We start from the raw sequence: 25,726 nt of genomic DNA, 5'->3' as shown, positions 1-25,726 counted from the left end.
TTGTCCAACATAAGGCACTGCTGGGATTCGAACCCAGGATCTCCTGTTTACTAGACAGGCGCTTTAACCAACTAAGCCACAGCGCCACTGACATGCGTTTGAGCGGAAGCTCACTGAGCTGGACGAGCTTGAAACTTCTTAGCATGTGTAAATCTCAAATTTACAAGCTAGTCTACCTCATTCACTGAGTCATCCTCAGTGAATCAGGTCACGTCTGGTTTGTGAGCACGTATGTGCAGTCTGGGTATGTCATTGTCAAGAGAAAATCCTGACGGTGCATAAAGAGGTGAGAATGTTTTGCGTACTTTTTCTCAAGCGGTACGGATGCAACTTTCAAGAGTTTGTGTTTGACGTCATCCTCCTTTTAGGATGGTCCATCTTGTCCAACATAAAGCACTGCTGGGATTCGAACCCAGGATCTCCTGTTTACTAGACAGGCGCTTTAACCAACTAAGCCACAGCGCCACTGACATGCATTAGAGCGGAAGCTCACTGAGCTGGACGAGCTTGATACGTCTTAGCATGTTTGAACCTCAAATTTTTAACCTAGGCTACCTCATTCACTGAGTCATCTTCATTGATCACTGGGGACGAGACGTTTATGAGGGTGTAGGCTAAAGGCAGAGATGTGCGTGCACTACGTATTTAAGCAGCTTCGCTTTGGTTTGTTAGTGTGTGCGTGTTGTCACGGTATTTCATTGTCTAAATAAAATGCTGGCGGAACACAGAGAGGTGTTAGTGTTTTGCGTACTTTTTTTCAAACGGTACGGAAGCAACTTTCAACACGCAAGAGGCTGCGTTTGGCATCATCCTCCTTTTCGGATGGTCCAACTTGTCCAACATAAGGCACTGCTGGGATTCGAACCCAGGATCTCCTGTTTACTAGACAGGCGCTTTAACCAACTAAGCCACAGCGCCACTGACATGCGTTTGAGCGGAAGATCACTGAGCTGGACGAGCTTGAAACTTCTTAGCATGTGTAAATCTCAAATTTACAAGCTAGTCTACCTCATTCACTGAGTCATCCTCAGTGAATCAGGTCACGTCTGGTTTGTGAGCACGTATGTGCAGTCTGGGTATGTCATTGTCAAGAGAAAATCCTGACGGTGCATAAAGAGGTGAGAATGTTTTGCGTACTTTTTCTCAAGCGGTACGGATGCAACTTTCAAGAGTTTGTGTTTGACGTCATCCTCCTTTTAGGATGGTCCATCTTGTCCAACATAAGGCACTGCTGGGATTCGAACCCAGGATCTCCTGTTTACTAGACAGGCGCTTTAACCAACTAAGCCACAGCGCCACTGACATGCGTTTGAGCGGAAGCTCACTGAGCTGGACGAGCTTGAAACTTCTTAGCATGTGTAAATCTCAAATTTACAAGCTAGTCTACCTCATTCACTGAGTCATCCTCAGTGAATCAGGTCACGTCTGGTTTGTGAGCACGTATGTGCAGTCTGGGTATGTCATTGTCAAGAGAAATTCCTGACGGTGCATAAAGAGGTGAGAATGTTTTGCGTACTTTTTCTCAAGCGGTACGGATGCAACTTTCAAGAGTTTGTGTTTGACGTCATCCTCCTTTTAGGATGGTCCATCTTGTCCAACATAAGGCACTGCTGGGATTCGAACCCAGGATCTCCTGTTTACTAGACAGGCGCATTAACCAACTAAGCCACAGCGCCACTGACATTCGTTTGAGCGGAAGCTCACTGAGCTGGACGAGCTTGAAACTTCTTAGCATGTGTAAATCTCAAATTTACAAGCTAGTCTACCTCATTCACTGAGTCATCCTCAGTGAATCAGGTCACGTCTGGTTTGTGAGCACGTATGTGCAGTCTGGGTATGTCATTGTCAAGAGAAAATCCTGACGGTGCATAAAGAGGTGAGAATGTTTTGCGTACTTTTTCTCAAGCGGTACGGATGCAACTTTCAAGAGTTTGTGTTTGACGTCATCCTCCTTTTAGGATGGTCCATCTTGTCCAACATAAGGCACTGCTGGGATTCGAACCCAGGATCTCCTGTTTACTAGACAGGCGCTTTAACCAACTAAGCCACAGCGCCACTGACATGCGTTTGAGCGGAAGCTCACTGAGCTGGACGAGCTTGAAACTTCTTAGCATGTGTAAATCTCAAATTTACAAGCTAGTCTACCTCATTCACTGAGTCATCCTCAGTGAATCAGGTCACGTCTGGTTTGTGAGCACGTATGTGCAGTCTGGGTATGTCATTGTCAAGAGAAAATCCTGACGGTGCATAAAGAGGTGAGAATGTTTTGCGTACTTTTTCTCAAGCGGTACGGATGCAACTTTCAAGAGTTTGTGTTTGACGTCATCCTCCTTTTAGGATGGTCCATCTTGTCCAACATAAGGCACTGCTGGGATTCGAACCCAGGATCTCCTGTTTACTAGACAGGCGCTTTAACCAACTAAGCCACAGCGCCACTGACATGCGTTTGAGCGGAAGCTCACTGAGCTGGACGAGCTTGAAACTTCTTAGCATGTGTAAATCTCAAATTTACAAGCTAGTCTACCTCATTCACTGAGTCATCCTCAGTGAATCAGGTCACGTCTGGTTTGTGAGCACGTATGTGCAGTCTGGGTATGTCATTGTCAAGAGAAAATCCTGACGGTGCATAAAGAGGTGAGAATGTTTTGCGTACTTTTTCTCAAGCGGTACGGATGCAACTTTCAAGAGTTTGTGTTTGACGTCATCCTCCTTTTAGGATGGTCCATCTTGTCCAACATAAGGCACTGCTGGGATTCGAACCCAGGATCTCCTGTTTACTAGACAGGCGCTTTAACCAACTAAGCCACAGCGCCACTGACATGCATTAGAGCGGAAGCTCACTGAGCTGGACGAGCTTGATACGTCTTAGCATGTTTGAACCTCAAATTTTTAACCTAGGCTACCTCATTCACTGAGTCATCTTCATTGATCACTGGGGACGAGACGTTTATGAGGGTGTAGGCTAAAGGCAGAGATGTGCGTGCACTACGTATTTAAGCAGCTTCGCTTTGGTTTGTTAGTGTGTGCGTGTTGTCACGGTATTTCATTGTCTAAATAAAATGCTGGCGGAACACAGAGAGGTGTTAGTGTTTTGCGTACTTTTTTTCAAACGGTACGGATGCAACTTTCAACACGCAAGAGGCTGCGTTTGGCATCATCCTCCTTTTCGGATGGTCCAACTTGTCCAACATAAGGCACTGCTGGGATTCGAACCCAGGATCTCCTGTTTACTAGACAGGCGCTTTAACCAACTAAGCCACAGCGCCACTGACATGCGTTTGAGCGGAAGCTCACTGAGCTGGACGAGCTTGAAACTTCTTAGCATGTGTAAATCTCAAATTTACAAGCTAGTCTACCTCATTCACTGAGTCATCCTCAGTGAATCAGGTCACGTCTGGTTTGTGAGCACGTATGTGCAGTCTGGGTATGTCATTGTCAAGAGAAAATCCTGACGGTGCATAAAGAGGTGAGAATGTTTTGCGTACTTTTTCTCAAGCGGTACGGATGCAACTTTCAAGAGTTTGTGTTTGACGTCATCCTCCTTTTAGGATGGTCCATCTTGTCCAACATAAGGCACTGCTGGGATTCGAACCCAGGATCTCCTGTTTACTAGACAGGCGCTTTAACCAACTAAGCCACAGCGCCACTGACATGCGTTTGAGCGGAAGCTCACTGAGCTGGACGAGCTTGAAACTTCTTAGCATGTGTAAATCTCAAATTTACAAGCTAGTCTACCTCATTCACTGAGTCATCCTCAGTGAATCAGGTCACGTCTGGTTTGTGAGCACGTATGTGCAGTCTGGGTATGTCATTGTCAAGAGAAAATCCTGACGGTGCATAAAGAGGTGAGAATGTTTTGCGTACTTTTTCTCAAGCGGTACGGATGCAACTTTCAAGAGTTTGTGTTTGACGTCATCCTCCTTTTAGGATGGTCCATCTTGTCCAACATAAGGCACTGCTGGGATTCGAACCCAGGATCTCCTGTTTACTAGACAGGCGCTTTAACCAACTAAGCCACAGCGCCACTGACATGCATTAGAGCGGAAGCTCACTGAGCTGGACGAGCTTGATACGTCTTAGCATGTTTGAACCTCAAATTTTTAACCTAGGCTACCTCATTCACTGAGTCATCTTCATTGATCACTGGGGACGAGACGTTTATGAGGGTGTAGGCTAAAGGCAGAGATGTGCGTGCACTACGTATTTAAGCAGCTTCGCTTTGGTTTGTTAGTGTGTGCGTGTTGTCACGGTATTTCATTGTCTAAATAAAATGCTGGCGGAACACAGAGAGGTGTTAGTGTTTTGCGTACTTTTTTTCAAACGGTACGGATGCAACTTTCAACACGCAAGAGGCTGCGTTTGGCATCATCCTCCTTTTCGGATGGTCCAACTTGTCCAACATAAGGCACTGCTGGGATTCGAACCCAGGATCTCCTGTTTACTAGACAGGCGCTTTAACCAACTAAGCCACAGCGCCACTGACATGCGTTTGAGCGGAAGCTCACTGAGCTGGACGAGCTTGAAACTTCTTAGCATGTGTAAATCTCAAATTTACAAGCTAGTCTACCTCATTCACTGAGTCATCCTCAGTGAATCAGGTCACGTCTGGTTTGTGAGCACGTATGTGCAGTCTGGGTATGTCATTGTCAAGAGAAAATCCTGACGGTGCATAAAGAGGTGAGAATGTTTTGCGTACTTTTTCTCAAGCGGTACGGATGCAACTTTCAAGAGTTTGTGTTTGACGTCATCCTCCTTTTAGGATGGTCCATCTTGTCCAACATAAGGCACTGCTGGGATTCGAACCCAGGATCTCCTGTTTACTAGACAGGCGCTTTAACCAACTAAGCCACAGCGCCACTGACATGCATTAGAGCGGAAGCTCACTGAGCTGGACGAGCTTGATACGTCTTAGCATGTTTGAACCTCAAATTTTTAACCTAGGCTACCTCATTCACTGAGTCATCTTCATTGATCACTGGGGACGAGACGTTTATGAGGGTGTAGGCTAAAGGCAGAGATGTGCGTGCACTACGTATTTAAGCAGCTTCGCTTTGGTTTGTTAGTGTGTGCGTGTTGTCACGGTATTTCATTGTCTAAATAAAATGCTGGCGGAACACAGAGAGGTGTTAGTGTTTTGCGTACTTTTTTTCAAACGGTACGGATGCAACTTTCAACACGCAAGAGGCTGCGTTTGGCATCATCCTCCTTTTCGGATGGTCCAACTTGTCCAACATAAGGCACTGCTGGGATTCGAACCCAGGATCTCCTGTTTACTAGACAGGCGCTTTAACCAACTAAGCCACAGCGCCACTGACATGCGTTTGAGCGGAAGCTCACTGAGCTGGACGAGCTTGAAACTTCTTAGCATGTGTAAATCTCAAATTTACAAGCTAGTCTACCTCATTCACTGAGTCATCCTCAGTGAATCAGGTCACGTCTGGTTTGTGAGCACGTATGTGCAGTCTGGGTATGTCATTGTCAAGAGAAAATCCTGACGGTGCATAAAGAGGTGAGAATGTTTTGCGTACTTTTTCTCAAGCGGTACGGATGCAACTTTCAAGAGTTTGTGTTTGACGTCATCCTCCTTTTAGGATGGTCCATCTTGTCCAACATAAGGCACTGCTGGGATTCGAACCCAGGATCTCCTGTTTACTAGACAGGCGCTTTAACCAACTAAGCCACAGCGCCACTGACATGCGTTTGAGCGGAAGCTCACTGAGCTGGACGAGCTTGAAACTTCTTAGCATGTGTAAATCTCAAATTTACAAGCTAGTCTACCTCATTCACTGAGTCATCCTCAGTGAATCAGGTCACGTCTGGTTTGTGAGCACGTATGTGCAGTCTGGGTATGTCATTGTCAAGAGAAAATCCTGACGGTGCATAAAGAGGTGAGAATGTTTTGCGTACTTTTTCTCAAGCGGTACGGATGCAACTTTCAAGAGTTTGTGTTTGACGTCATCCTCCTTTTAGGATGGTCCATCTTGTCCAACATAAGGCACTGCTGGGATTCGAACCCAGGATCTCCTGTTTACTAGACAGGCGCTTTAACCAACTAAGCCACAGCGCCACTGACATGCATTAGAGCGGAAGCTCACTGAGCTGGACGAGCTTGATACGTCTTAGCATGTTTGAACCTCAAATTTTTAACCTAGGCTACCTCATTCACTGAGTCATCTTCATTGATCACTGGGGACGAGACGTTTATGAGGGTGTAGGCTAAAGGCAGAGATGTGCGTGCACTACGTATTTAAGCAGCTTCGCTTTGGTTTGTTAGTGTGTGCGTGTTGTCACGGTATTTCATTGTCTAAATAAAATGCTGGCGGAACACAGAGAGGTGTTAGTGTTTTGCGTACTTTTTTTCAAACGGTACGGATGCAACTTTCAACACGCAAGAGGCTGCGTTTGGCATCATCCTCCTTTTCGGATGGTCCAACTTGTCCAACATAAGGCACTGCTGGGATTCGAACCCAGGATCTCCTGTTTACTAGACAGGCGCTTTAACCAACTAAGCCACAGCGCCACTGACATGCGTTTGAGCGGAAGCTCACTGAGCTGGACGAGCTTGAAACTTCTTAGCATGTGTAAATCTCAAATTTACAAGCTAGTCTACCTCATTCACTGAGTCATCCTCAGTGAATCAGGTCACGTCTGGTTTGTGAGCACGTATGTGCAGTCTGGGTATGTCATTGTCAAGAGAAAATCCTGACGGTGCATAAAGAGGTGAGAATGTTTTGCGTACTTTTTCTCAAGCGGTACGGATGCAACTTTCAAGAGTTTGTGTTTGACGTCATCCTCCTTTTAGGATGGTCCATCTTGTCCAACATAAGGCACTGCTGGGATTCGAACCCAGGATCTCCTGTTTACTAGACAGGCGCTTTAACCAACTAAGCCACAGCGCCACTGACATGCATTAGAGCGGAAGCTCACTGAGCTGGACGAGCTTGATACGTCTTAGCATGTTTGAACCTCAAATTTTTAACCTAGGCTACCTCATTCACTGAGTCATCTTCATTGATCACTGGGGACGAGACGTTTATGAGGGTGTAGGCTAAAGGCAGAGATGTGCGTGCACTACGTATTTAAGCAGCTTCGCTTTGGTTTGTTAGTGTGTGCGTGTTGTCACGGTATTTCATTGTCTAAATAAAATGCTGGCGGAACACAGAGAGGTGTTAGTGTTTTGCGTACTTTTTTTCAAACGGTACGGATGCAACTTTCAACACGCAAGAGGCTGCGTTTGGCATCATCCTCCTTTTCGGATGGTCCAACTTGTCCAACATAAGGCACTGCTGGGATTCGAACCCAGGATCTCCTGTTTACTAGACAGGCGCTTTAACCAACTAAGCCACAGCGCCACTGACATGCGTTTGAGCGGAAGCTCACTGAGCTGGACGAGCTTGAAACTTCTTAGCATGTGTAAATCTCAAATTTACAAGCTAGTCTACCTCATTCACTGAGTCATCCTCAGTGAATCAGGTCACGTCTGGTTTGTGAGCACGTATGTGCAGTCTGGGTATGTCATTGTCAAGAGAAAATCCTGACGGTGCATAAAGAGGTGAGAATGTTTTGCGTACTTTTTCTCAAGCGGTACGGATGCAACTTTCAAGAGTTTGTGTTTGACGTCATCCTCCTTTTAGGATGGTCCATCTTGTCCAACATAAGGCACTGCTGGGATTCGAACCCAGGATCTCCTGTTTACTAGACAGGCGCTTTAACCAACTAAGCCACAGCGCCACTGACATGCGTTTGAGCGGAAGCTCACTGAGCTGGACGAGCTTGAAACTTCTTAGCATGTGTAAATCTCAAATTTACAAGCTAGTCTACCTCATTCACTGAGTCATCCTCAGTGAATCAGGTCACGTCTGGTTTGTGAGCACGTATGTGCAGTCTGGGTATGTCATTGTCAAGAGAAAATCCTGACGGTGCATAAAGAGGTGAGAATGTTTTGCGTACTTTTTCTCAAGCGGTACGGATGCAACTTTCAAGAGTTTGTGTTTGACGTCATCCTCCTTTTAGGATGGTCCATCTTGTCCAACATAAGGCACTGCTGGGATTCGAACCCAGGATCTCCTGTTTACTAGACAGGCGCTTTAACCAACTAAGCCACAGCGCCACTGACATGCGTTTGAGCGGAAGCTCACTGAGCTGGACGAGCTTGAAACTTCTTAGCATGTGTAAATCTCAAATTTACAAGCTAGTCTACCTCATTCACTGAGTCATCCTCAGTGAATCAGGTCACGTCTGGTTTGTGAGCACGTATGTGCAGTCTGGGTATGTCATTGTCAAGAGAAAATCCTGACGGTGCATAAAGAGGTGAGAATGTTTTGCGTACTTTTTCTCAAGCGGTACGGATGCAACTTTCAAGAGTTTGTGTTTGACGTCATCCTCCTTTTAGGATGGTCCATCTTGTCCAACATAAGGCACTGCTGGGATTCGAACCCAGGATCTCCTGTTTACTAGACAGGCGCTTTAACCAACTAAGCCACAGCGCCACTGACATGCATTAGAGCGGAAGCTCACTGAGCTGGACGAGCTTGATACGTCTTAGCATGTTTGAACCTCAAATTTTTAACCTAGGCTACCTCATTCACTGAGTCATCTTCATTGATCACTGGGGACGAGACGTTTATGAGGGTGTAGGCTAAAGGCAGAGATGTGCGTGCACTACGTATTTAAGCAGCTTCGCTTTGGTTTGTTAGTGTGTGCGTGTTGTCACGGTATTTCATTGTCTAAATAAAATGCTGGCGGAACACAGAGAGGTGTTAGTGTTTTGCGTACTTTTTTTCAAACGGTACGGATGCAACTTTCAACACGCAAGAGGCTGCGTTTGGCATCATCCTCCTTTTCGGATGGTCCAACTTGTCCAACATAAGGCACTGCTGGGATTCGAACCCAGGATCTCCTGTTTACTAGACAGGCGCTTTAACCAACTAAGCCACAGCGCCACTGACATGCGTTTGAGCGGAAGCTCACTGAGCTGGACGAGCTTGAAACTTCTTAGCATGTGTAAATCTCAAATTTACAAGCTAGTCTACCTCATTCACTGAGTCATCCTCAGTGAATCAGGTCACGTCTGGTTTGTGAGCACGTATGTGCAGTCTGGGTATGTCATTGTCAAGAGAAAATCCTGACGGTGCATAAAGAGGTGAGAATGTTTTGCGTACTTTTTCTCAAGCGGTACGGATGCAACTTTCAAGAGTTTGTGTTTGACGTCATCCTCCTTTTAGGATGGTCCATCTTGTCCAACATAAGGCACTGCTGGGATTCGAACCCAGGATCTCCTGTTTACTAGACAGGCGCTTTAACCAACTAAGCCACAGCGCCACTGACATGCATTAGAGCGGAAGCTCACTGAGCTGGACGAGCTTGATACGTCTTAGCATGTTTGAACCTCAAATTTTTAACCTAGGCTACCTCATTCACTGAGTCATCTTCATTGATCACTGGGGACGAGACGTTTATGAGGGTGTAGGCTAAAGGCAGAGATGTGCGTGCACTACGTATTTAAGCAGCTTCGCTTTGGTTTGTTAGTGTGTGCGTGTTGTCACGGTATTTCATTGTCTAAATAAAATGCTGGCGGAACACAGAGAGGTGTTAGTGTTTTGCGTACTTTTTTTCAAACGGTACGGATGCAACTTTCAACACGCAAGAGGCTGCGTTTGGCATCATCCTCCTTTTCGGATGGTCCAACTTGTCCAACATAAGGCACTGCTGGGATTCGAACCCAGGATCTCCTGTTTACTAGACAGGCGCTTTAACCAACTAAGCCACAGCGCCACTGACATGCGTTTGAGCGGAAGATCACTGAGCTGGACGAGCTTGAAACTTCTTAGCATGTGTAAATCTCAAATTTACAAGCTAGTCTACCTCATTCACTGAGTCATCCTCAGTGAATCAGGTCACGTCTGGTTTGTGAGCACGTATGTGCAGTCTGGGTATGTCATTGTCAAGAGAAAATCCTGACGGTGCATAAAGAGGTGAGAATGTTTTGCGTACTTTTTCTCAAGCGGTACGGATGCAACTTTCAAGAGTTTGTGTTTGACGTCATCCTCCTTTTAGGATGGTCCATCTTGTCCAACATAAGGCACTGCTGGGATTCGAACCCAGGATCTCCTGTTTACTAGACAGGCGCTTTAACCAACTAAGCCACAGCGCCACTGACATGCGTTTGAGCGGAAGCTCACTGAGCTGGACGAGCTTGAAACTTCTTAGCATGTGTAAATCTCAAATTTACAAGCTAGTCTACCTCATTCACTGAGTCATCCTCAGTGAATCAGGTCACGTCTGGTTTGTGAGCACGTATGTGCAGTCTGGGTATGTCATTGTCAAGAGAAAATCCTGACGGTGCATAAAGAGGTGAGAATGTTTTGCGTACTTTTTCTCAAGCGGTACGGATGCAACTTTCAAGAGTTTGTGTTTGACGTCATCCTCCTTTTAGGATGGTCCATCTTGTCCAACATAAAGCACTGCTGGGATTCGAACCCAGGATCTCCTGTTTACTAGACAGGCGCTTTAACCAACTAAGCCACAGCGCCACTGACATGCATTAGAGCGGAAGCTCACTGAGCTGGACGAGCTTGATACGTCTTAGCATGTTTGAACCTCAAATTTTTAACCTAGGCTACCTCATTCACTGAGTCATCTTCATTGATCACTGGGGACGAGACGTTTATGAGGGTGTAGGCTAAAGGCAGAGATGTGCGTGCACTACGTATTTAAGCAGCTTCGCTTTGGTTTGTTAGTGTGTGCGTGTTGTCACGGTATTTCATTGTCTAAATAAAATGCTGGCGGAACACAGAGAGGTGTTAGTGTTTTGCGTACTTTTTTTCAAACGGTACGGAAGCAACTTTCAACACGCAAGAGGCTGCGTTTGGCATCATCCTCCTTTTCGGATGGTCCAACTTGTCCAACATAAGGCACTGCTGGGATTCGAACCCAGGATCTCCTGTTTACTAGACAGGCGCTTTAACCAACTAAGCCACAGCGCCACTGACATGCGTTTGAGCGGAAGATCACTGAGCTGGACGAGCTTGAAACTTCTTAGCATGTGTAAATCTCAAATTTACAAGCTAGTCTACCTCATTCACTGAGTCATCCTCAGTGAATCAGGTCACGTCTGGTTTGTGAGCACGTATGTGCAGTCTGGGTATGTCATTGTCAAGAGAAAATCCTGACGGTGCATAAAGAGGTGAGAATGTTTTGCGTACTTTTTCTCAAGCGGTACGGATGCAACTTTCAAGAGTTTGTGTTTGACGTCATCCTCCTTTTAGGATGGTCCATCTTGTCCAACATAAGGCACTGCTGGGATTCGAACCCAGGATCTCCTGTTTACTAGACAGGCGCTTTAACCAACTAAGCCACAGCGCCACTGACATGCGTTTGAGCGGAAGCTCACTGAGCTGGACGAGCTTGAAACTTCTTAGCATGTGTAAATCTCAAATTTACAAGCTAGTCTACCTCATTCACTGAGTCATCCTCAGTGAATCAGGTCACGTCTGGTTTGTGAGCACGTATGTGCAGTCTGGGTATGTCATTGTCAAGAGAAATTCCTGACGGTGCATAAAGAGGTGAGAATGTTTTGCGTACTTTTTCTCAAGCGGTACGGATGCAACTTTCAAGAGTTTGTGTTTGACGTCATCCTCCTTTTAGGATGGTCCATCTTGTCCAACATAAGGCACTGCTGGGATTCGAACCCAGGATCTCCTGTTTACTAGACAGGCGCATTAACCAACTAAGCCACAGCGCCACTGACATTCGTTTGAGCGGAAGCTCACTGAGCTGGACGAGCTTGAAACTTCTTAGCATGTGTAAATCTCAAATTTACAAGCTAGTCTACCTCATTCACTGAGTCATCCTCAGTGAATCAGGTCACGTCTGGTTTGTGAGCACGTATGTGCAGTCTGGGTATGTCATTGTCAAGAGAAAATCCTGACGGTGCATAAAGAGGTGAGAATGTTTTGCGTACTTTTTCTCAAGCGGTACGGATGCAACTTTCAAGAGTTTGTGTTTGACGTCATCCTCCTTTTAGGATGGTCCATCTTGTCCAACATAAGGCACTGCTGGGATTCGAACCCAGGATCTCCTGTTTACTAGACAGGCGCTTTAACCAACTAAGCCACAGCGCCACTGACATGCGTTTGAGCGGAAGCTCACTGAGCTGGACGAGCTTGAAACTTCTTAGCATGTGTAAATCTCAAATTTACAAGCTAGTCTACCTCATTCACTGAGTCATCCTCAGTGAATCAGGTCACGTCTGGTTTGTGAGCACGTATGTGCAGTCTGGGTATGTCATTGTCAAGAGAAAATCCTGACGGTGCATAAAGAGGTGAGAATGTTTTGCGTACTTTTTCTCAAGCGGTACGGATGCAACTTTCAAGAGTTTGTGTTTGACGTCATCCTCCTTTTAGGATGGTCCATCTTGTCCAACATAAGGCACTGCTGGGATTCGAACCCAGGATCTCCTGTTTACTAGACAGGCGCTTTAACCAACTAAGCCACAGCGCCACTGACATGCATTAGAGCGGAAGCTCACTGAGCTGGACGAGCTTGATACGTCTTAGCATGTTTGAACCTCAAATTTTTAACCTAGGCTACCTCATTCACTGAGTCATCTTCATTGATCACTGGGGACGAGACGTTTATGAGGGTGTAGGCTAAAGGCAGAGATGTGCGTGCACTACGTATTTAAGCAGCTTCGCTTTGGTTTGTTAGTGTGTGCGTGTTGTCACGGTATTTCATTGTCTAAATAAAATGCTGGCGGAACACAGAGAGGTGTTAGTGTTTTGCGTACTTTTTTTCAAACGGTACGGATGCAACTTTCAACACGCAAGAGGCTGCGTTTGGCATCATCCTCCTTTTCGGATGGTCCAACTTGTCCAACATAAGGCACTGCTGGGATTCGAACCCAGGATCTCCTGTTTACTAGACAGGCGCTTTAACCAACTAAGCCACAGCGCCACTGACATGCGTTTGAGCGGAAGCTCACTGAGCTGGACGAGCTTGAAACTTCTTAGCATGTGTAAATCTCAAATTTACAAGCTAGTCTACCTCATTCACTGAGTCATCCTCAGTGAATCAGGTCACGTCTGGTTTGTGAGCACGTATGTGCAGTCTGGGTATGTCATTGTCAAGAGAAAATCCTGACGGTGCATAAAGAGGTGAGAATGTTTTGCGTACTTTTTCTCAAGCGGTACGGATGCAACTTTCAAGAGTTTGTGTTTGACGTCATCCTCCTTTTAGGATGGTCCATCTTGTCCAACATAAGGCACTGCTGGGATTCGAACCCAGGATCTCCTGTTTACTAGACAGGCGCTTTAACCAACTAAGCCACAGCGCCACTGACATGCGTTTGAGCGGAAGCTCACTGAGCTGGACGAGCTTGAAACTTCTTAGCATGTGTAAATCTCAAATTTACAAGCTAGTCTACCTCATTCACTGAGTCATCCTCAGTGAATCAGGTCACGTCTGGTTTGTGAGCACGTATGTGCAGTCTGGGTATGTCATTGTCAAGAGAAAATCCTGACGGTGCATAAAGAGGTGAGAATGTTTTGCGTACTTTTTCTCAAGCGGTACGGATGCAACTTTCAAGAGTTTGTGTTTGACGTCATCCTCCTTTTAGGATGGTCCATCTTGTCCAACATAAAGCACTGCTGGGATTCGAACCCAGGATCTCCTGTTTACTAGACAGGCGCTTTAACCAACTAAGCCACAGCGCCACTGACATGCATTAGAGCGGAAGCTCACTGAGCTGGACGAGCTTGATACGTCTTAGCATGTTTGAACCTCAAATTTTTAACCTAGGCTACCTCATTCACTGAGTCATCTTCATTGATCACTGGGGATGAGACGTTTATGAGGGTGTAGGCTAAAGGCAGAGATGTGCGTGCACTACGTATTTAAGCAGCTTCGCTTTGGTTTGTTAGTGTGTGCGTGTTGTCACGGTATTTCATTGTCTAAATAAAATGCTGGCGGAACACAGAGAGTTGTTAGTGTTTTGCGTACTTTTTTTCAAACGGTACGGAAGCAACTTTCAACACGCAAGAGGTTGCGTTTGGCATCATCCTCCTTTTCGGATGGTCCATCTTGTCCAACATAAGGCACTGCTGGGATTCGAACCCACGATCTCCTGTTTACTAGACAGGCGCTTTAACCAACTAAGCCACAGCGCCACTGACATGCGTTTGAGCGGAAGCTCACTGAGCTGGACGAGCTTGAAACTTCTTAGCATGTGTAAATCTCAAATTTACAAGCTAGTCTACCTCATTCACTGAGTCATCCTCAGTGAATCAGGTCACGTCTGGTTTGTGAGCACGTATGTGCAGTCTGGGTATGTCATTGTCAAGAGAAAATCCTGACGGTGCATAAAGAGGTGAGAATGTTTTGCGTACTTTTTCTCAAGCGGTACGGATGCAACTTTCAAGAGTTTGTGTTTGACGTCATCCTCCTTTTAGGATGGTCCATCTTGTCCAACATAAGGCACTGCTGGGATTCGAACCCAGGATCTCCTGTTTACTAGACAGGCGCTTTAACCAACTAAGCCACAGCGCCACTGACATGCATTAGAGCGGAAGCTCACTGAGCTGGACGAGCTTGATACGTCTTAGCATGTTTGAACCTCAAATTTTTAACCTAGGCTACCTCATTCACTGAGTCATCTTCATTGATCACTGGGGACGAGACGTTTATGAGGGTGTAGGCTAAAGGCAGAGATGTGCGTGCACTACGTATTTAAGCAGCTTCGCTTTGGTTTGTTAGTGTGTGCGTGTTGTCACGGTATTTCATTGTCTAAATAAAATGCTGGCGGAACACAGAGAGGTGTTAGTGTTTTGCGTACTTTTTTTCAAACGGTACGGATGCAACTTTCAACACGCAAGAGGCTGCGTTTGGCATCATCCTCCTTTTCGGATGGTCCAACTTGTCCAACATAAGGCACTGCTGGGATTCGAACCCAGGATCTCCTGTTTACTAGACAGGCGCTTTAACCAACTAAGCCACAGCGCCACTGACATGCGTTTGAGCGGAAGCTCACTGAGCTGGACGAGCTTGAAACTTCTTAGCATGTGTAAATCTCAAATTTACAAGCTAGTCTACCTCATTCACTGAGTCATCCTCAGTGAATCAGGTCACGTCTGGTTTGTGAGCACGTATGTGCAGTCTGGGTATGTCATTGTCAAGAGAAAATCCTGACGGTGCATAAAGAGGTGAGAATGTTTTGCGTACTTTTTCTCAAGCGGTACGGATGCAACTTTCAAGAGTTTGTGTTTGACGTCATCCTCCTTTTCGGATGGTCCAACTTGTCCAACATAAGGCACTGCTGGGATTCGAACCCAGGATCTCCTGTTTACTAGACAGGCGCTTTAACCAACTAAGCCACAGCGCCACTGACATGCGTTTGAGCGGAAGCTCACTGAGCTGGACGAGCTTGAAACTTCTTAGCATGTGTAAATCTCAAATTTACAAGCTAGTCTACCTCATTCACTGAGTCATCCTCAGTGAATCAGGTCACGTCTGGTTTGTGAGCACGTATGTGCAGTCTGGGTATGTCATTGTCAAGAGAAAATCCTGACGGTGCATAAAGAGGTGAGAATGTTTTGCGTACTTTTTCTCAAGCGGTACGGATGCAACTTTCAAGAGTTTGTGTTTGACGTCATCCTCCTTTTAGGATGGTCCATCTTGTCCAACATAAGGCACTGCTGGGATTCGAACCCAGGATCTCCTGTTTACTAGACAGGCGCTTTAACCAACTAAGCCACAGCGCCACTGACATGCATTAGAGCGGAAGCTCACTGAGCTGGACGAGCTTGATACGTCTTAGCATGTTTGAACCTCAAATTTTTAACCTAGGCTACCTCATTCACTGAGTCATCTTCATTGATCACTGGGGACGAGACGTTTATGAGGGTGTAGGCTAAAGGCAGAGATGTGCGTGCACTACGTATTTAAGCAGCTTCGCTTTGGTTTGTTAGTGTGTGCGTGTTGTCACGGTATTTCATTGTCTAAATAAAATGCTGGCGGAACACAGAGAGGTGTTAGTGTTTTGCGTACTTTTTTTCAAACGGTACGGATGCAACTTTCAACACGCAAGAGGCTGCGTTTGGCATCATCCTCCTTTTCGGATGGTCCAACTTGTCCAACATAAGGCACTGCTGGGATTCGAACCCAGGATCTCCTGTTTACTAGACAGGCGCTTTAACCAACTAAGCCACAGCGCCACTGACATGCGTTTGAGCGGAAGCTCACTGAGCTGGACGAGCTTGAAACTTCTTAGCATGTGTAAATCTCAAATTTACAAGCTAGTCTACCTCATTCACTGAGTCATCCTCAGTGAATCAGGTCACGTCTGGTTTGTGAGCACGTATGTGCAGTCTGGGTATGTCATTGTCAAGAGAAAATCCTGACGGTGCATAAAGAGGTGAGAATGTTTTGCGTACTTTTTCTCAAGCGGTACGGATGCAACTTTCAAGAGTTTGTGTTTGACGTCATCCTCCTTTTAGGATGGTCCATCTTGTCCAACATAAGGCACTGCTGGGATTCGAACCCAGGATCTCCTGTTTACTAGACAGGCGCTTTAACCAACTAAGCCACAGCGCCACTGACATGCGTTTGAGCGGAAGCTCACTGAGCTGGACGAGCTTGAAACTTCTTAGCATGTGTAAATCTCAAATTTACAAGCTAGTCTACCTCATTCACTGAGTCATCCTCAGTGAATCAGGTCACGTCTGGTTTGTGAGCACGTATGTGCAGTCTGGGTATGTCATTGTCAAGAGAAAATCCTGACGGTGCATAAAGAGGTGAGAATGTTTTGCGTACTTTTTCTCAAGCGGTACGGATGCAACTTTCAAGAGTTTGTGTTTGACGTCATCCTCCTTTTAGGATGGTCCATCTTGTCCAACATAAAGCACTGCTGGGATTCGAACCCAGGATCTCCTGTTTACTAGACAGGCGCTTTAACCAACTAAGCCACAGCGCCACTGACATGCATTAGAGCGGAAGCTCACTGAGCTGGACGAGCTTGATACGTCTTAGCATGTTTGAACCTCAAATTTTTAACCTAGGCTACCTCATTCACTGAGTCATCTTCATTGATCACTGGGGATGAGACGTTTATGAGGGTGTAGGCTAAAGGCAGAGATGTGCGTGCACTACGTATTTAAGCAGCTTCGCTTTGGTTTGTTAGTGTGTGCGTGTTGTCACGGTATTTCATTGTCTAAATAAAATGCTGGCGGAACACAGAGAGGTGTTAGTGTTTTGCGTACTTTTTTTCAAACGGTACGGAAGCAACTTTCAACACGCAAGAGGTTGCGTTTGGCATCATCCTCCTTTTCGGATGGTCCATCTTGTCCAACATAAGGCACTGCTGGGATTCGAACCCACGATCTCCTGTTTACTAGACAGGCGCTTTAACCAACTAAGCCACAGCGCCACTGACATGCGTTTGAGCGGAAGCTCACTGAGCTGGACGAGCTTGAAACTTCTTAGCATGTGTAAATCTCAAATTTACAAGCTAGTCTACCTCATTCACTGAGTCATCCTCAGTGAATCAGGTCACGTCTGGTTTGTGAGCACGTATGTGCAGTCTGGGTATGTCATTGTCAAGAGAAAATCCTGACGGTGCATAAAGAGGTGAGAATGTTTTGCGTACTTTTTCTCAAGCGGTACGGATGCAACTTTCAAGAGTTTGTGTTTGACGTCATCCTCCTTTTAGGATGGTCCATCTTGTCCAACATAAGGCACTGCTGGGATTCGAACCCAGGATCTCCTGTTTACTAGACAGGCGCTTTAACCAACTAAGCCACAGCGCCACTGACATGCATTAGAGCGGAAGCTCACTGAGCTGGACGAGCTTGATACGTCTTAGCATGTTTGAACCTCAAATTTTTAACCTAGGCTACCTCATTCACTGAGTCATCTTCATTGATCACTGGGGACGAGACGTTTATGAGGGTGTAGGCTAAAGGCAGAGATGTGCGTGCACTACGTATTTAAGCAGCTTCGCTTTGGTTTGTTAGTGTGTGCGTGTTGTCACGGTATTTCATTGTCTAAATAAAATGCTGGCGGAACACAGAGAGGTGTTAGTGTTTTGCGTACTTTTTTTCAAACGGTACGGATGCAACTTTCAACACGCAAGAGGCTGCGTTTGGCATCATCCTCCTTTTCGGATGGTCCAACTTGTCCAACATAAGGCACTGCTGGGATTCGAACCCAGGATCTCCTGTTTACTAGACAGGCGCTTTAACCAACTAAGCCACAGCGCCACTGACATGCGTTTGAGCGGAAGCTCACTGAGCTGGACGAGCTTGAAACTTCTTAGCATGTGTAAATCTCAAATTTACAAGCTAGTCTACCTCATTCACTGAGTCATCCTCAGTGAATCAGGTCACGTCTGGTTTGTGAGCACGTATGTGCAGTCTGGGTATGTCATTGTCAAGAGAAAATCCTGACGGTGCATAAAGAGGTGAGAATGTTTTGCGTACTTTTTCTCAAGCGGTACGGATGCAACTTTCAAGAGTTTGTGTTTGACGTCATCCTCCTTTTCGGATGGTCCAACTTGTCCAACATAAGGCACTGCTGGGATTCGAACCCAGGATCTCCTGTTTACTAGACAGGCGCTTTAACCAACTAAGCCACAGCGCCACTGACATGCGTTTGAGCGGAAGCTCACTGAGCTGGACGAGCTTGAAACTTCTTAGCATGTGTAAATCTCAAATTTACAAGCTAGTCTACCTCATTCACTGAGTCATCCTCAGTGAATCAGGTCACGTCTGGTTTGTGAGCACGTATGTGCAGTCTGGGTATGTCATTGTCAAGAGAAAATCCTGACGGTGCATAAAGAGGTGAGAATGTTTTGCGTACTTTTTCTCAAGCGGTACGGATGCAACTTTCAAGAGTTTGTGTTTGACGTCATCCTCCTTTTAGGATGGTCCATCTTGTCCAACATAAGGCACTGCTGGGATTCGAACCCAGGATCTCCTGTTTACTAGACAGGCGCTTTAACCAACTAAGCCACAGCGCCACTGACATGCATTAGAGCGGAAGCTCACTGAGCTGGACGAGCTTGATACGTCTTAGCATGTTTGAACCTCAAATTTTTAACCTAGGCTACCTCATTCACTGAGTCATCTTCATTGATCACTGGGGACGAGACGTTTATGAGGGTGTAGGCTAAAGGCAGAGATGTGCGTGCACTACGTATTTAAGCAGCTTCGCTTTGGTTTGTTAGTGTGTGCGTGTTGTCACGGTATTTCATTGTCTAAATAAAATGCTGGCGGAACACAGAGAGGTGTTAGTGTTTTGCGTACTTTTTTTCAAACGGTACGGATGCAACTTTCAACACGCAAGAGGCTGCGTTTGGCATCATCCTCCTTTTCGGATGGTCCAACTTGTCCAACATAAGGCACTGCTGGGATTCGAACCCAGGATCTCCTGTTTACTAGACAGGCGCTTTAACCAACTAAGCCACAGCGCCACTGACATGCGTTTGAGCGGAAGCTCACTGAGCTGGACGAGCTTGAAACTTCTTAGCATGTGTAAATCTCAAATTTACAAGCTAGTCTACCTCATTCACTGAGTCATCCTCAGTGAATCAGGTCACGTCTGGTTTGTGAGCACGTATGTGCAGTCTGGGTATGTCATTGTCAAGAGAAAATCCTGACGGTGCATAAAGAGGTGAGAATGTTTTGCGTACTTTTTCTCAAGCGGTACGGATGCAACTTTCAAGAGTTTGTGTTTGACGTCATCCTCCTTTTCGGATGGTCCAACTTGTCCAACATAAGGCACTGCTGGGATTCGAACCCAGGATCTCCTGTTTACTAGACAGGCGCTTTAACCAACTAAGCCACAGCGCCACTGACATGCGTTTGAGCGGAAGCTCACTGAGCTGGACGAGCTTGAAACTTCTTAGCATGTGTAAATCTCAAATTTACAAGCTAGTCTACCTCATTCACTGAGTCATCCTCAGTGAATCAGGTCACGTCTGGTTTGTGAGCACGTATGTGCAGTCTGGGTATGTCATTGTCAAGAGAAAATCCTGACGGTGCATAAAGAGGTGAGAATGTTTTGCGTACTTTTTCTCAAGCGGTACGGATGCAACTTTCAAGAGTTTGTGTTTGACGTCATCCTCCTTTTAGGATGGTCCATCTTGTCCAACATAAGGCACTGCTGGGATTCGAACCCAGGATCTCCTGTTTACTAGACAGGCGCTTTAACCAACTAAGCCACAGCGCCACTGACATGCGTTTGAGCGGAAGCTCACTGAGCTGGACGAGCTTGAAACTTCTTAGCATGTGTAAATCTCAAATTTACAAGCTAGTCTACCTCATTCACTGAGTCATCCTCAGTGAATCAGGTCACGTCTGGTTTGTGAGCACGTATGTGCAGTCTGGGTATGTCATTGTCAAGAGAAAATCCTGACGGTGCATAAAGAGGTGAGAATGTTTTGCGTACTTTTTCTCAAGCGGTACGGATGCAACTTTCAAGAGTTTGTGTTTGACGTCATCCTCCTTTTAGGATGGTCCATCTTGTCCAACATAAGGCACTGCTGGGATTCGAACCCAGGATCTCCTGTTTACTAGACAGGCGCTTTAACCAACTAAGCCACAGCGCCACTGACATGCATTAGAGCGGAAGCTCACTGAGCTGGACGAGCTTGATACGTCTTAGCATGTTTGAACCTCAAATTTTTAACCTAGGCTACCTCATTCACTGAGTCATCTTCATTGATCACTGGGGACGAGACGTTTATGAGGGTGTAGGCTAAAGGCAGAGATGTGCGTGCACTACGTATTTAAGCAGCTTCGCTTTGGTTTGTTAGTGTGTGCGTGTTGTCACGGTATTTCATTGTCTAAATAAAATGCTGGCGGAACACAGAGAGGTGTTAGTGTTTTGCGTACTTTTTTTCAAACGGTACGGATGCAACTTTCAACACGCAAGAGGCTGCGTTTGGCATCATCCTCCTTTTCGGATGGTCCAACTTGTCCAACATAAGGCACTGCTGGGATTCGAACCCAGGATCTCCTGTTTACTAGACAGGCGCTTTAACCAACTAAGCCACAGCGCCACTGACATGCGTTTGAGCGGAAGATCACTGAGCTGGACGAGCTTGAAACTTCTTAGCATGTGTAAATCTCAAATTTACAAGCTAGTCTACCTCATTCACTGAGTCATCCTCAGTGAATCAGGTCACGTCTGGTTTGTGAGCACGTATGTGCAGTCTGGGTATGTCATTGTCAAGAGAAAATCCTGACGGTGCATAAAGAGGTGAGAATGTTTTGCGTACTTTTTCTCAAGCGGTACGGATGCAACTTTCAAGAGTTTGTGTTTGACGTCATCCTCCTTTTAGGATGGTCCATCTTGTCCAACATAAGGCACTGCTGGGATTCGAACCCAGGATCTCCTGTTTACTAGACAGGCGCTTTAACCAACTAAGCCACAGCGCCACTGACATGCGTTTGAGCGGAAGCTCACTGAGCTGGACGAGCTTGAAACTTCTTAGCATGTGTAAATCTCAAATTTACAAGCTAGTCTACCTCATTCACTGAGTCATCCTCAGTGAATCAGGTCACGTCTGGTTTGTGAGCACGTATGTGCAGTCTGGGTATGTCATTGTCAAGAGAAAATCCTGACGGTGCATAAAGAGGTGAGAATGTTTTGCGTACTTTTTCTCAAGCGGTACGGATGCAACTTTCAAGAGTTTGTGTTTGACGTCATCCTCCTTTTAGGATGGTCCATCTTGTCCAACATAAAGCACTGCTGGGATTCGAACCCAGGATCTCCTGTTTACTAGACAGGCGCTTTAACCAACTAAGCCACAGCGCCACTGACATGCATTAGAGCGGAAGCTCACTGAGCTGGACGAGCTTGATACGTCTTAGCATGTTTGAACCTCAAATTTTTAACCTAGGCTACCTCATTCACTGAGTCATCTTCATTGATCACTGGGGACGAGACGTTTATGAGGGTGTAGGCTAAAGGCAGAGATGTGCGTGCACTACGTATTTAAGCAGCTTCGCTTTGGTTTGTTAGTGTGTGCGTGTTGTCACGGTATTTCATTGTCTAAATAAAATGCTGGCGGAACACAGAGAGGTGTTAGTGTTTTGCGTACTTTTTTTCAAACGGTACGGAAGCAACTTTCAACACGCAAGAGGCTGCGTTTGGCATCATCCTCCTTTTCGGATGGTCCAACTTGTCCAACATAAGGCACTGCTGGGATTCGAACCCAGGATCTCCTGTTTACTAGACAGGCGCTTTAACCAACTAAGCCACAGCGCCACTGACATGCGTTTGAGCGGAAGATCACTGAGCTGGACGAGCTTGAAACTTCTTAGCATGTGTAAATCTCAAATTTACAAGCTAGTCTACCTCATTCACTGAGTCATCCTCAGTGAATCAGGTCACGTCTGGTTTGTGAGCACGTATGTGCAGTCTGGGTATGTCATTGTCAAGAGAAAATCCTGACGGTGCATAAAGAGGTGAGAATGTTTTGCGTACTTTTTCTCAAGCGGTACGGATGCAACTTTCAAGAGTTTGTGTTTGACGTCATCCTCCTTTTAGGATGGTCCATCTTGTCCAACATAAGGCACTGCTGGGATTCGAACCCAGGATCTCCTGTTTACTAGACAGGCGCTTTAACCAACTAAGCCACAGCGCCACTGACATGCGTTTGAGCGGAAGCTCACTGAGCTGGACGAGCTTGAAACTTCTTAGCATGTGTAAATCTCAAATTTACAAGCTAGTCTACCTCATTCACTGAGTCATCCTCAGTGAATCAGGTCACGTCTGGTTTGTGAGCACGTATGTGCAGTCTGGGTATGTCATTGTCAAGAGAAATTCCTGACGGTGCATAAAGAGGTGAGAATGTTTTGCGTACTTTTTCTCAAGCGGTACGGATGCAACTTTCAAGAGTTTGTGTTTGACGTCATCCTCCTTTTAGGATGGTCCATCTTGTCCAACATAAGGCACTGCTGGGATTCGAACCCAGGATCTCCTGTTTACTAGACAGGCGCATTAACCAACTAAGCCACAGCGCCACTGACATTCGTTTGAGCGGAAGCTCACTGAGCTGGACGAGCTTGAAACTTCTTAGCATGTGTAAATCTCAAATTTACAAGCTAGTCTACCTCATTCACTGAGTCATCCTCAGTGAATCAGGTCACGTCTGGTTTGTGAGCACGTATGTGCAGTCTGGGTATGTCATTGTCAAGAGAAAATCCTGACGGTGCATAAAGAGGTGAGAATGTTTTGCGTACTTTTTCTCAAGCGGTACGGATGCAACTTTCAAGAGTTTGTGTTTGACGTCATCCTCCTTTTAGGATGGTCCATCTTGTCCAACATAAGGCACTGCTGGGATTCGAACCCAGGATCTCCTGTTTACTAGACAGGCGCTTTAACCAACTAAGCCACAGCGCCACTGACATGCGTTTGAGCGGAAGCTCACTGAGCTGGACGAGCTTGAAACTTCTTAGCATGTGTAAATCTCAAATTTACAAGCTAGTCTACCTCATTCACTGAGTCATCCTCAGTGAATCAGGTCACGTCTGGTTTGTGAGCACGTATGTGCAGTCTGGGTATGTCATTGTCAAGAGAAAATCCTGACGGTGCATAAAGAGGTGAGAATGTTTTGCGTACTTTTTCTCAAGCGGTACGGATGCAACTTTCAAGAGTTTGTGTTTGACGTCATCCTCCTTTTAGGATGGTCCATCTTGTCCAACATAAGGCACTGCTGGGATTCGAACCCAGGATCTCCTGTTTACTAGACAGGCGCTTTAACCAACTAAGCCACAGCGCCACTGACATGCATTAGAGCGGAAGCTCACTGAGCTGGACGAGCTTGATACGTCTTAGCATGTTTGAACCTCAAATTTTTAACCTAGGCTACCTCATTCACTGAGTCATCTTCATTGATCACTGGGGACGAGACGTTTATGAGGGTGTAGGCTAAAGGCAGAGATGTGCGTGCACTACGTATTTAAGCAGCTTCGCTTTGGTTTGTTAGTGTGTGCGTGTTGTCACGGTATTTCATTGTCTAAATAAAATGCTGGCGGAACACAGAGAGGTGTTAGTGTTTTGCGTACTTTTTTTCAAACGGTACGGATGCAACTTTCAACACGCAAGAGGCTGCGTTTGGCATCATCCTCCTTTTCGGATGGTCCAACTTGTCCAACATAAGGCACTGCTGGGATTCGAACCCAGGATCTCCTGTTTACTAGACAGGCGCTTTAACCAACTAAGCCACAGCGCCACTGACATGCGTTTGAGCGGAAGCTCACTGAGCTGGACGAGCTTGAAACTTCTTAGCATGTGTAAATCTCAAATTTACAAGCTAGTCTACCTCATTCACTGAGTCATCCTCAGTGAATCAGGTCACGTCTGGTTTGTGAGCACGTATGTGCAGTCTGGGTATGTCATTGTCAAGAGAAAATCCTGACGGTGCATAAAGAGGTGAGAATGTTTTGCGTACTTTTTCTCAAGCGGTACGGATGCAACTTTCAAGAGTTTGTGTTTGACGTCATCCTCCTTTTAGGATGGTCCATCTTGTCCAACATAAGGCACTGCTGGGATTCGAACCCAGGATCTCCTGTTTACTAGACAGGCGCTTTAACCAACTAAGCCACAGCGCCACTGACATGCGTTTGAGCGGAAGCTCACTGAGCTGGACGAGCTTGAAACTTCTTAGCATGTGTAAATCTCAAATTTACAAGCTAGTCTACCTCATTCACTGAGTCATCCTCAGTGAATCAGGTCACGTCTGGTTTGTGAGCACGTATGTGCAGTCTGGGTATGTCATTGTCAAGAGAAAATCCTGACGGTGCATAAAGAGGTGAGAATGTTTTGCGTACTTTTTCTCAAGCGGTACGGATGCAACTTTCAAGAGTTTGTGTTTGACGTCATCCTCCTTTTAGGATGGTCCATCTTGTCCAACATAAGGCACTGCTGGGATTCGAACCCAGGATCTCCTGTTTACTAGACAGGCGCTTTAACCAACTAAGCCACAGCGCCACTGACATGCATTAGAGCGGAAGCTCACTGAGCTGGACGAGCTTGATACGTCTTAGCATGTTTGAACCTCAAATTTTTAACCTAGGCTACCTCATTCACTGAGTCATCTTCATTGATCACTGGGGACGAGACGTTTATGAGGGTGTAGGCTAAAGGCAGAGATGTGCGTGCACTACGTATTTAAGCAGCTTCGCTTTGGTTTGTTAGTGTGTGCGTGTTGTCACGGTATTTCATTGTCTAAATAAAATGCTGGCGGAACACAGAGAGGTGTTAGTGTTTTGCGTACTTTTTTTCAAACGGTACGGATGCAACTTTCAACACGCAAGAGGCTGCGTTTGGCATCATCCTCCTTTTCGGATGGTCCAACTTGTCCAACATAAGGCACTGCTGGGATTCGAACCCAGGATCTCCTGTTTACTAGACAGGCGCTTTAACCAACTAAGCCACAGCGCCACTGACATGCGTTTGAGCGGAAGCTCACTGAGCTGGACGAGCTTGAAACTTCTTAGCATGTGTAAATCTCAAATTTACAAGCTAGTCTACCTCATTCACTGAGTCATCCTCAGTGAATCAGGTCACGTCTGGTTTGTGAGCACGTATGTGCAGTCTGGGTATGTCATTGTCAAGAGAAAATCCTGACGGTGCATAAAGAGGTGAGAATGTTTTGCGTACTTTTTCTCAAGCGGTACGGATGCAACTTTCAAGAGTTTGTGTTTGACGTCATCCTCCTTTTAGG

At 46.0% G+C, this 25,726-nt stretch overlaps 54 non-coding genes across 54 annotated transcripts; all 54 read right to left on the bottom strand.

Annotated features, from left to right (window-relative positions):
- Positions 1-12: 12 nt before the first annotated feature.
- On the bottom strand, positions 13-86 carry trnat-agu. Its single transcript has one exon. It is a non-coding gene; the product is annotated as a tRNA-Thr (tRNA).
- Positions 87-844: 758 nt separating this feature from the next.
- Positions 845-918, bottom strand: trnat-agu. Its single transcript has one exon. It is a non-coding gene; the product is annotated as a tRNA-Thr (tRNA).
- A 305-nt stretch (positions 919-1,223) lies between these two features.
- Positions 1,224-1,297, bottom strand: trnat-agu. The gene has a single exon. It is a non-coding gene; the product is annotated as a tRNA-Thr (tRNA).
- Positions 1,298-1,981: 684 nt separating this feature from the next.
- trnat-agu lies at positions 1,982-2,055 on the bottom strand. The gene has a single exon. It is a non-coding gene; the product is annotated as a tRNA-Thr (tRNA).
- Positions 2,056-2,360: 305 nt separating this feature from the next.
- trnat-agu lies at positions 2,361-2,434 on the bottom strand. Its single transcript has one exon. It is a non-coding gene; the product is annotated as a tRNA-Thr (tRNA).
- Positions 2,435-2,739: 305 nt separating this feature from the next.
- trnat-agu lies at positions 2,740-2,813 on the bottom strand. The gene has a single exon. It is a non-coding gene; the product is annotated as a tRNA-Thr (tRNA).
- A 379-nt stretch (positions 2,814-3,192) lies between these two features.
- trnat-agu lies at positions 3,193-3,266 on the bottom strand. Its single transcript has one exon. It is a non-coding gene; the product is annotated as a tRNA-Thr (tRNA).
- A 305-nt stretch (positions 3,267-3,571) lies between these two features.
- On the bottom strand, positions 3,572-3,645 carry trnat-agu. The gene has a single exon. It is a non-coding gene; the product is annotated as a tRNA-Thr (tRNA).
- Positions 3,646-3,950: 305 nt separating this feature from the next.
- On the bottom strand, positions 3,951-4,024 carry trnat-agu. Its single transcript has one exon. It is a non-coding gene; the product is annotated as a tRNA-Thr (tRNA).
- Positions 4,025-4,403: 379 nt separating this feature from the next.
- trnat-agu lies at positions 4,404-4,477 on the bottom strand. The gene has a single exon. It is a non-coding gene; the product is annotated as a tRNA-Thr (tRNA).
- Positions 4,478-4,782: 305 nt separating this feature from the next.
- On the bottom strand, positions 4,783-4,856 carry trnat-agu. Its single transcript has one exon. It is a non-coding gene; the product is annotated as a tRNA-Thr (tRNA).
- Positions 4,857-5,235: 379 nt separating this feature from the next.
- trnat-agu lies at positions 5,236-5,309 on the bottom strand. The gene has a single exon. It is a non-coding gene; the product is annotated as a tRNA-Thr (tRNA).
- A 305-nt stretch (positions 5,310-5,614) lies between these two features.
- Positions 5,615-5,688, bottom strand: trnat-agu. Its single transcript has one exon. It is a non-coding gene; the product is annotated as a tRNA-Thr (tRNA).
- A 305-nt stretch (positions 5,689-5,993) lies between these two features.
- trnat-agu lies at positions 5,994-6,067 on the bottom strand. Its single transcript has one exon. It is a non-coding gene; the product is annotated as a tRNA-Thr (tRNA).
- A 379-nt stretch (positions 6,068-6,446) lies between these two features.
- On the bottom strand, positions 6,447-6,520 carry trnat-agu. Its single transcript has one exon. It is a non-coding gene; the product is annotated as a tRNA-Thr (tRNA).
- A 305-nt stretch (positions 6,521-6,825) lies between these two features.
- Positions 6,826-6,899, bottom strand: trnat-agu. The gene has a single exon. It is a non-coding gene; the product is annotated as a tRNA-Thr (tRNA).
- A 379-nt stretch (positions 6,900-7,278) lies between these two features.
- trnat-agu lies at positions 7,279-7,352 on the bottom strand. The gene has a single exon. It is a non-coding gene; the product is annotated as a tRNA-Thr (tRNA).
- A 305-nt stretch (positions 7,353-7,657) lies between these two features.
- On the bottom strand, positions 7,658-7,731 carry trnat-agu. The gene has a single exon. It is a non-coding gene; the product is annotated as a tRNA-Thr (tRNA).
- Positions 7,732-8,036: 305 nt separating this feature from the next.
- Positions 8,037-8,110, bottom strand: trnat-agu. The gene has a single exon. It is a non-coding gene; the product is annotated as a tRNA-Thr (tRNA).
- A 305-nt stretch (positions 8,111-8,415) lies between these two features.
- trnat-agu lies at positions 8,416-8,489 on the bottom strand. The gene has a single exon. It is a non-coding gene; the product is annotated as a tRNA-Thr (tRNA).
- A 379-nt stretch (positions 8,490-8,868) lies between these two features.
- trnat-agu lies at positions 8,869-8,942 on the bottom strand. Its single transcript has one exon. It is a non-coding gene; the product is annotated as a tRNA-Thr (tRNA).
- A 305-nt stretch (positions 8,943-9,247) lies between these two features.
- Positions 9,248-9,321, bottom strand: trnat-agu. The gene has a single exon. It is a non-coding gene; the product is annotated as a tRNA-Thr (tRNA).
- A 379-nt stretch (positions 9,322-9,700) lies between these two features.
- On the bottom strand, positions 9,701-9,774 carry trnat-agu. Its single transcript has one exon. It is a non-coding gene; the product is annotated as a tRNA-Thr (tRNA).
- A 305-nt stretch (positions 9,775-10,079) lies between these two features.
- Positions 10,080-10,153, bottom strand: trnat-agu. The gene has a single exon. It is a non-coding gene; the product is annotated as a tRNA-Thr (tRNA).
- A 758-nt stretch (positions 10,154-10,911) lies between these two features.
- trnat-agu lies at positions 10,912-10,985 on the bottom strand. Its single transcript has one exon. It is a non-coding gene; the product is annotated as a tRNA-Thr (tRNA).
- Positions 10,986-11,290: 305 nt separating this feature from the next.
- trnat-agu lies at positions 11,291-11,364 on the bottom strand. Its single transcript has one exon. It is a non-coding gene; the product is annotated as a tRNA-Thr (tRNA).
- Positions 11,365-12,048: 684 nt separating this feature from the next.
- Positions 12,049-12,122, bottom strand: trnat-agu. Its single transcript has one exon. It is a non-coding gene; the product is annotated as a tRNA-Thr (tRNA).
- A 305-nt stretch (positions 12,123-12,427) lies between these two features.
- Positions 12,428-12,501, bottom strand: trnat-agu. The gene has a single exon. It is a non-coding gene; the product is annotated as a tRNA-Thr (tRNA).
- A 379-nt stretch (positions 12,502-12,880) lies between these two features.
- Positions 12,881-12,954, bottom strand: trnat-agu. The gene has a single exon. It is a non-coding gene; the product is annotated as a tRNA-Thr (tRNA).
- A 305-nt stretch (positions 12,955-13,259) lies between these two features.
- Positions 13,260-13,333, bottom strand: trnat-agu. Its single transcript has one exon. It is a non-coding gene; the product is annotated as a tRNA-Thr (tRNA).
- A 1,137-nt stretch (positions 13,334-14,470) lies between these two features.
- On the bottom strand, positions 14,471-14,544 carry trnat-agu. Its single transcript has one exon. It is a non-coding gene; the product is annotated as a tRNA-Thr (tRNA).
- A 379-nt stretch (positions 14,545-14,923) lies between these two features.
- Positions 14,924-14,997, bottom strand: trnat-agu. The gene has a single exon. It is a non-coding gene; the product is annotated as a tRNA-Thr (tRNA).
- A 305-nt stretch (positions 14,998-15,302) lies between these two features.
- trnat-agu lies at positions 15,303-15,376 on the bottom strand. Its single transcript has one exon. It is a non-coding gene; the product is annotated as a tRNA-Thr (tRNA).
- Positions 15,377-15,681: 305 nt separating this feature from the next.
- On the bottom strand, positions 15,682-15,755 carry trnat-agu. The gene has a single exon. It is a non-coding gene; the product is annotated as a tRNA-Thr (tRNA).
- A 379-nt stretch (positions 15,756-16,134) lies between these two features.
- Positions 16,135-16,208, bottom strand: trnat-agu. The gene has a single exon. It is a non-coding gene; the product is annotated as a tRNA-Thr (tRNA).
- Positions 16,209-16,513: 305 nt separating this feature from the next.
- trnat-agu lies at positions 16,514-16,587 on the bottom strand. Its single transcript has one exon. It is a non-coding gene; the product is annotated as a tRNA-Thr (tRNA).
- Positions 16,588-17,724: 1,137 nt separating this feature from the next.
- trnat-agu lies at positions 17,725-17,798 on the bottom strand. Its single transcript has one exon. It is a non-coding gene; the product is annotated as a tRNA-Thr (tRNA).
- Positions 17,799-18,177: 379 nt separating this feature from the next.
- trnat-agu lies at positions 18,178-18,251 on the bottom strand. Its single transcript has one exon. It is a non-coding gene; the product is annotated as a tRNA-Thr (tRNA).
- A 305-nt stretch (positions 18,252-18,556) lies between these two features.
- On the bottom strand, positions 18,557-18,630 carry trnat-agu. The gene has a single exon. It is a non-coding gene; the product is annotated as a tRNA-Thr (tRNA).
- Positions 18,631-18,935: 305 nt separating this feature from the next.
- Positions 18,936-19,009, bottom strand: trnat-agu. Its single transcript has one exon. It is a non-coding gene; the product is annotated as a tRNA-Thr (tRNA).
- A 379-nt stretch (positions 19,010-19,388) lies between these two features.
- Positions 19,389-19,462, bottom strand: trnat-agu. The gene has a single exon. It is a non-coding gene; the product is annotated as a tRNA-Thr (tRNA).
- Positions 19,463-19,767: 305 nt separating this feature from the next.
- On the bottom strand, positions 19,768-19,841 carry trnat-agu. Its single transcript has one exon. It is a non-coding gene; the product is annotated as a tRNA-Thr (tRNA).
- Positions 19,842-20,146: 305 nt separating this feature from the next.
- Positions 20,147-20,220, bottom strand: trnat-agu. The gene has a single exon. It is a non-coding gene; the product is annotated as a tRNA-Thr (tRNA).
- Positions 20,221-20,525: 305 nt separating this feature from the next.
- On the bottom strand, positions 20,526-20,599 carry trnat-agu. The gene has a single exon. It is a non-coding gene; the product is annotated as a tRNA-Thr (tRNA).
- A 379-nt stretch (positions 20,600-20,978) lies between these two features.
- trnat-agu lies at positions 20,979-21,052 on the bottom strand. Its single transcript has one exon. It is a non-coding gene; the product is annotated as a tRNA-Thr (tRNA).
- Positions 21,053-21,357: 305 nt separating this feature from the next.
- On the bottom strand, positions 21,358-21,431 carry trnat-agu. Its single transcript has one exon. It is a non-coding gene; the product is annotated as a tRNA-Thr (tRNA).
- Positions 21,432-22,189: 758 nt separating this feature from the next.
- On the bottom strand, positions 22,190-22,263 carry trnat-agu. Its single transcript has one exon. It is a non-coding gene; the product is annotated as a tRNA-Thr (tRNA).
- A 305-nt stretch (positions 22,264-22,568) lies between these two features.
- trnat-agu lies at positions 22,569-22,642 on the bottom strand. Its single transcript has one exon. It is a non-coding gene; the product is annotated as a tRNA-Thr (tRNA).
- A 684-nt stretch (positions 22,643-23,326) lies between these two features.
- Positions 23,327-23,400, bottom strand: trnat-agu. The gene has a single exon. It is a non-coding gene; the product is annotated as a tRNA-Thr (tRNA).
- A 305-nt stretch (positions 23,401-23,705) lies between these two features.
- On the bottom strand, positions 23,706-23,779 carry trnat-agu. The gene has a single exon. It is a non-coding gene; the product is annotated as a tRNA-Thr (tRNA).
- A 379-nt stretch (positions 23,780-24,158) lies between these two features.
- On the bottom strand, positions 24,159-24,232 carry trnat-agu. Its single transcript has one exon. It is a non-coding gene; the product is annotated as a tRNA-Thr (tRNA).
- Positions 24,233-24,537: 305 nt separating this feature from the next.
- Positions 24,538-24,611, bottom strand: trnat-agu. Its single transcript has one exon. It is a non-coding gene; the product is annotated as a tRNA-Thr (tRNA).
- A 305-nt stretch (positions 24,612-24,916) lies between these two features.
- On the bottom strand, positions 24,917-24,990 carry trnat-agu. Its single transcript has one exon. It is a non-coding gene; the product is annotated as a tRNA-Thr (tRNA).
- Positions 24,991-25,369: 379 nt separating this feature from the next.
- trnat-agu lies at positions 25,370-25,443 on the bottom strand. Its single transcript has one exon. It is a non-coding gene; the product is annotated as a tRNA-Thr (tRNA).
- Positions 25,444-25,726: the final 283 nt, after the last annotated feature.

Source organism: Alosa sapidissima, chromosome 6, assembly GCF_018492685.1.
Source record: "Alosa sapidissima isolate fAloSap1 chromosome 6, fAloSap1.pri, whole genome shotgun sequence".
Taxonomy (NCBI): domain Eukaryota; kingdom Metazoa; phylum Chordata; class Actinopteri; order Clupeiformes; family Clupeidae; genus Alosa; species Alosa sapidissima.
Note: the sequence above shows the minus strand (reverse complement) of the source record. Positions and strands in the feature narration are given on the sequence as shown.